Raw genomic sequence first — 7,498 nt, forward strand, 5'->3', positions numbered from 1 at the left:
CGCACCCACCATGATGGTTGCAGGGGGGTCGAGTCACCGCACCCACCATGATGGTTGCAGGGGGGTCGAGTCACCGCACCCACCATGATGGTTGCAGGGGGGTCGAGTCACCGCACCCACCATGATGGTTGCAGGGGGGTCGAGTCACCGCACCCACCATGATGGTTGCAGGGGGGTCGAGTCACCGCACCCACCATGATGGTTGCAGGGGGGTCGAGTCACCGCACCCACCATGATGGTTGCAGGGGGGTCGAGTCACCGCACCCACCATGATGGTTGCAGGGGGGTCGAGTCACCGCACCCACCATGATGGTTGCAGGGGGGTCGAGTCACCGCACCCACCATGATGGTTGCAGGGGGGTCGAGTCACCGCACCCACCATGATGGTTGGGGGGTCGAGTCACCGCACCCACCATGATGGTTGCATGGGGGTCGACTCACCGCACCCACCATTATGGTTTCAGGGTGGTCGAGTCACCGCACCCACTATGATGGTTGCAGGGGGGTCGAGTCACCGCACCCACCATGATGGTTGCAGGGGGGTCGAGTCACCGCACCCACCATGATGGTTGCAGGGGGGTCGAGTCACCGCACCCACCATGATGGTTGCAGGGGGGTCGAGTCACCGCACCCACCATGATGGGTGCAGGGGGGTCGAGTCACCGCACCCACCATGATGGTTGCAGGGGGGTCGAGTCACCGCACCCACCATGATGGTTGCAGGGGGGTCGAGTCACCGCACCCACCATGATGGTTGCAGGGGGGTCGAGTCACCGCACCCACCATGATGGTTGCAGGGGGGTCGAGTCACCGCACCCACCATGATGGTTGCAGGGGGGTCGAGTCACCGCACCCACCATGATGGTTGCAGGGGGGTCGAGTCACCGCACCCACCATGATGGTTGCAGGGGGGTCGAGTCACCGCACCCCTTGATGGTTGCAGGGGGTCGAGTCACCGCACCCACCATGATGGTTGCAGGGGGGTCGAGTCACCGCACCCACCATGATGGTTGCAGGGGGTCGAGTCACCGCACCCACCATGATGGTTGCAGGGGGTCGAGTGCATGATGGTTGGGGGGTCGAGTCACCGCACCCACCATGATGGTTGCAGGGGGGTCGAGTCACCGCACCCACCATGATGGTTGCAGGGGGGTCGAGTCACCGCACCCACCATGATGGTTGCATGGGGGTCGAGTCACCGCACCCACCATGATGGTTGCAGGGGGGTCGAGTCACCGCACCCACCATGATGGTTGCAGGGGGGTCGAGTCACCGCACCCACCATGATGGTTGCAGGGGGGTCGAGTCACCGCACCCACCATGATGGTTGCAGGGGGGTCGAGTCACCGCACCCACCATGATGGTTGCAGGGGGGTCGAGTCACCGCACCCACCATGATGGTTGCAGGGGGGTCGAGTCACCGCACCCACCATGATGGTTGCAGGGGGGTCGAGTCACCGCACCCACCATGATGGTTGCAGGGGGGTCGAGTCACCGCACCCACCATGATGGTTGCAGGGGGGTCGAGTCACCGCACCCACCATGATGGTTGCAGGGGGGTCGAGTCACCGCACCCACCATGATGGTTGCAGGGGGGTCGAGTCACCGCACCCACCATGATGGTTGCAGGGGGGTCGAGTCACCGCACCCACCATGATGGTTGCAGGGGGGTCGAGTCACCGCACCCACCATGATGGTTGCAGGGGGGTCGAGTCACCGCACCCACCATGATGGTTGCAGGGGGGTCGAGTCACCGCACCCACCATGATGGTTGCAGGGGGGTCGAGTCACCGCACCCACCATGATGGTTGCAGGGGGGTCGAGTCACCGCACCCACCATGATGGTTGCAGGGGGGTCGAGTCACCGCACCCACCATGATGGTTGCAGGGGGGTCGAGTCACCGCACCCACCATGATGGTTGCAGGGGGGTCGAGTCACCGCACCCACCATGATGGTTGCAGGGGGGCGAGTCCCCGCACCCACCATGATGGTCGAGTGCATGATGGTTGCAGGGGGTCGAGTCACCGCACCCACCATGATGGTTGCAGGGGGGTCGAGTCACCGCACCCACCATGATGATTGCAGGGGGGTCGAGTCACCGCACCCACCATGATGGTTGCAGGGGGTCGAGTCACCGCACCCACCATGCTGGTTGCATGGAGTCACCGCACCCACCATGATGCAGGGGGGTCGAGTCACCGCACCCACTATGATGGTTGCAGGGGGGTCGAGTCACCGCACCCACCATGATGGTTGCAGGGGGGTCGAGTCACCGCACCCACCATGATGGTTGCAGGGGGTCGAGTCACCGCACCCACCATGATGGTTGCAGGGGGTCGAGTCACCGCACCCACCATGATGGTTGCAGGGGGTCGAGTCACCGCACCCACCATGATGGTTGCAGGGGGGTCGAGTCCCCGCACCCACCATGATGGTTGCAGGGGGTCGAGTCACCGCACCCACCATGATGGTTGCAGGGGGGTCGAGTCACCGCACCCACCATGATGGTTGCAGGGGGGTCGAGTCACCTCACCCACCATGATGGTTGCAGGGGGGTCGAGTCACCGCACCCACCATGATGGTTGCAGGGGGGTCGAGTCACCGCACCCACCATGATGGTTGCAGGGGGGTCGAGTCACCGCACCCACCATGATGGTTGCAAGGGGGTCGAGTCACCGCACCCACCATGATGGTTGCAGGGGGTTCGTGTCACCGCACCCACCATGATGGTTGCAAGGGGGTCGAGTCACCGCACCCACCATGATGGTTGCAAGGGGGTCGAGTCACCGCACCCACCATGATGGTTGCAGGGGGGTCGAGTCACCGCACCCACCATGATGGTTGCAGGGGGGTCGAGTCACCGCACCCACCATGATGGTTGCAGGGGGTCGAGTCACCGCACCCACCATGATGGTTGCAGGGGGGTCGAGTCCCCGCACCCACCATGATGGTTGCAGGGGGGTCGAGTCACCGCACCCACCATGATGGTTGCAGGGGGGTCGAGTCACCGCACCCACCATGATGGTTGCAGGGGGTCGAGTCACCGCACCCACCATGATGGTTGCAGGGGGGTCGAGTCACCGCACCCACCATGATGGTTGCAGGGGGGTCGAGTCACCGCACCCACCATGATGGTTGCAGGGGGTCGAGTCACCGCACCCACCATGATGGTTGCAGGGGGGTCGAGTCACCGCACCCACCATGATGTTGTCTTAGCTCATTAAGATCACAAAATATTAATATAATTATTATTCAATAAAAATAAAGTTAACATTAACCAACGTGGTTTTACTTCCTCCGGTGACGACCTCTGACGACCTCTGACGACCTCTGACGACCTCTGACGACCTTTGACGACCTCTGACGACCTCTGACGACCTCTGACGACCTCTGACGACCTCTGACGACCTCTGACGACCTCTGACGACCTCTGATGACCTCTGACGACCTCTGACGACCTCTGACGACCTCTGACGACCTCTGACGACCTCTGATGACCTCTGACGACCTCTGACGACCTCCGGTGACCTCTGACGACCTCTGACGACCTCTGATGACTTCTGACGACCTCTGACGACCTCTGACGACCTCTGACGACCTCTGACGACCTCTGACGACCTCTGACGACCTCTGACGACCTCTGATGACCTCTGACGACCTCTGACGACCTCTGATGACCTCTGACGACCTCTGAGGACCTCTGACGACCTCTGACGACCTCTGACGACCTCTGACGACCTCTGACGACCTCCGGTGACCTCTGACGACCTCTGACGACCTCTGATGACCTCTGACGACCTCTGACGACCTCTGACGACCTCTGACGACCTCTGACGACCTCTGACGACCTCTGACGACCTCTGACGACCTCTGACGACCTCTGACGACCTCTGACGACCTCTGATGACCTCTGACGACCTCTGATGACCTCTGACGACCTCTGACGACCTCTGACGACCTCTGATGACCTCTGACGACCTCTGACGACCTCTGACGACCTCTGATGACCTCTGACGACCTCTGACGACCTCTGATGACCTCTGACGACCTCTGACGACCTCTGACGACCTCTGACGACCTCGGATGACCTCTGACGACCTCTGACGACCTCTGACGACCTCTGATGACCTCTGACGACCTCTGACGACCTCTGACGACCTCTGACGACCTCTGATGACCTCTGACGACCACTGACGACCTCTGATGACCTCTGACGACCTCTGACGACCTCTGACGACCTCTGACGACCTCTGATGACCTCTGACGACCTCTGACGACCTCTGACGACCTCTGATGACCTCTGACGACCTCTGACGACCTCTGATGACCTCTGATGACCTCTGACGATCTCTGACGACCTCTGACGACCTCTGACGACCTCTGATGACCTCTGACGACCTCTGACGACCTCTGACGACCTCTGACGACCTCTGACGACCTCTGACGACCTCTGACGACCTCTGACGACCTCTGACGACCTCTGACGACCTCTGATGACCTCTGACGACCTCTGACGACCTCTGACGACCTCTGACGACCTCTGACGACCTCTGACGACCTCTGATGACTTCTGACGACCTCTGACGACCTCTGACGACCTCTGACGACCTCTGACGACCTCTGGTGACCTCTGACGACCTCTGACGACCTCTGATGACCTCTGACGACCTCTGATGACCTCTGACGACCTCTGACGACCTCTGACGACCTCTGATGACCTCTGACGACCTCTGATGACCTCTGACGACCTCTGACGACCTCTGACGACCTCTGACGACCTCTGACGACCTCTGACGACCTCTGACGACCTCTGACGACCTCTGATGACCTCTGACGACCTCTGACGACCTCTGACGACCTCTGACGACCTCTGACGACCTCTGACAGCCTTTGCTGACGTCTGCCGACCTCTGTTGACCTCTGTCGACCTTTGCCGACCTCTGGTGACTTCTACCGACTTCTGTGGACCTCTGGCGACCTCTAACAACTTCTACTGACCTCTGCCGACTTGTGCTGACTTCTGCTGACCTCTGCCGATTTCTGCCGACCTCTAGTGACCTCTGCCGCCCTCTGGCCAGCTCTGCCGATTTCTGGTGACCTCTAGCGACCCCCGGTGATCTCCGGTGGCCTAAGCCGACCTCTGCCGACCTCTGGCAACATCTGCTGATCTATGCCGACCTTTGCCGACCTACGCTCACCTATGCCGACCTCTGTCGACCTCTGGCGACCTCTGGTGACCTCTTGCTAACTCTGGCAACATCTGCTGACCTATGCCGACCTACGCCGACCTCTGGCGACCTCTGGTGATCTAAGGTGACCTATGCCGACCTATGCCGACCTCTGCCGACCTCTGACGACCTCTGATGACTTCTGACGACCTCTGCCGACCTCCCCACAGTAACATGAAAATTTCCTGGTCACGTCCATAATTACTGAACTGAAAAAGTCAACGATATAACTATTTCCATCACGTGTAACCCTTCAAGGGCACTTGATCCAAGGAGTTAGAGCTACCCTTCCCCCCCCCCTTCCTTACACCTGAATGACCTCCATGGGTTGGGTGACCCCTTAGGGGCTATCATCTCTCCACCATCAGAATACTGGTAATATTTCCATTATTAGTTCTTCGTTATTTTCAAAGTTCTGCGTTGTTATCCATTGGTATGACCCACGAAAAATAAAATTTACCTTTGTCTCTGGTTAATTTTGAGAGTCATTAAGATGGCTTGTCACCTGTACTCCACCAGTGTATATATACTCTCTCTCTCTCTCTCTCTCTCTCTCTATATATATATATATATATATATATATATATATATATATATATATATATATATATATATATATATATATATATATATATATATATATATATATATATATATCCTATCCATTATGCACCTCTGTAATCTCTTGCCTACCGCACACAGGATGAGTATGGAGTACATAATGATGTTAAACTATAAGCAGCGTCTGTGTTACCAGCAGGTCCCTGTCTGACTGACTACCAGGCTACGACTGTGACCTGGAAAATACTGGGGCGACCACCAGTGTTTCTCAGTCACTCTGTGTCATGGCTTGGTAATGAGAAGCTCTGTGTGTCTGTTTCTTTGTTTTTCTTGTACATGATGCCTAATACACAGGCACACACATACATACACACACACACACACACACACACACACACATACACACACACACACACACACACACACACACACACACACACACACACACACACACAGATTTCTTAACTATAGAAGATTCAAGATTACTAGGACTGTAATCGTGAACATTAAAAATAATTTCTTTGGATTGTATTTTGTAATTTGAAAAAGATTCTAAGCATAATTTGGAGATAAAATACCGAAAATAATTCAGAAAGTCTACGACAACTTATATGATTTATTACCCCAGTAAACAATGGGAAAATAAATTATTTTCTCCGGTAGACCAACAACTAAAGTTCTACCAATATATATGTGTTAATAATCCTCAAAGGAAAACCTTTACTAGACAAAATAAATCTAAGAGGCTTCCGGTTCTGAATATAATCTGAAGTGACTGGAACAAATTTGATAATCGAAGACAATATGTGCAGAAACCAAATTACATTTGTATCTATTCCCTGTCGCATATTTCGTTTGTAAATGAGAGATTCTGAAGATGTAACGAGTGTACTGAGAAACATCAGACACGATAGATAATGTTTTAACGGTGGTAATGATCTTCATGCCATGTCGAATTTTTCTCCAAGTTTCTATCATGCAGACGAAGCAACAGTTCTACGACACATTGAATAATAAACTGAGTAGACTTGTGGGTGTGAGCAGCGCCACAGGTCAACTATTGTCACCCATTGTGTCATTATCTGGACAAATGTACTAAAACTAATAAACTCAGAGACAACTCACTCTTTAACTTTCAAGAAACATATAAGTGTTATATCCACAGTAATACATTACCTGCCATTCTGGAAAAAATATTCTGATTTGGCCCTCTGTAGCGATTCATAAACACATATAACGAACTACATTGTAATGTTCTGTGACTGAATTCATAACTGTAAACTTATTAATGTTTTGTATTTAATAAATAGTTCATTACCACTTTAACTAGCTTATTAAACACAGATGTTAGTGTCCAGTCCCTCGACCAATTGTGTGCCTCTGTAATCCTTTGACTACCACACATAAGATCGATATGGGGTGACTATCGTTGTGTGTGTGTGACAGGGCTCGATTCTTACTCCTGGCCCTGCCTGTCAACTTGCCTCTTGCCAGATTTACGAACAAAGAGAGAGAGAAAAAAAAAGCATTGTGAGAAGATACACTGAATGTGAGAGAGGCCTCGGCCTCCGTGTCCTTACATAAGCAGGAGAAGTGCATCAACAGGCGCAGTCATGACACTGCCTTAAAGCACCGCTGATTTGTTTGTGTGAGACGTATTATTACCAGCTGATAGTCTGTTGACGTCTCGATAATAACACTAATGGTT

General features: G+C 54.6%; 1 long non-coding RNA gene across 1 annotated transcript in view; it reads right to left on the bottom strand.

Annotated features, from left to right (window-relative positions):
• Window positions 1–7,269, bottom strand: part of LOC138854308 (uncharacterized) — a 28,143-nt gene extending 20,874 nt beyond the window's left edge. The window contains exon 1 of the long non-coding RNA XR_011393509.1: window positions 6,967–7,269. This is a non-coding gene — a long non-coding RNA (uncharacterized lncRNA). The remainder of the gene's footprint in view (window positions 1–6,966) is intronic.
• Window positions 7,270–7,498: the final 229 nt, after the last annotated feature.

This window comes from Cherax quadricarinatus, chromosome 54 (assembly GCF_038502225.1).
Source record: "Cherax quadricarinatus isolate ZL_2023a chromosome 54, ASM3850222v1, whole genome shotgun sequence".
Classification (NCBI taxonomy): Eukaryota; Metazoa; Arthropoda; class Malacostraca; order Decapoda; family Parastacidae; genus Cherax; species Cherax quadricarinatus.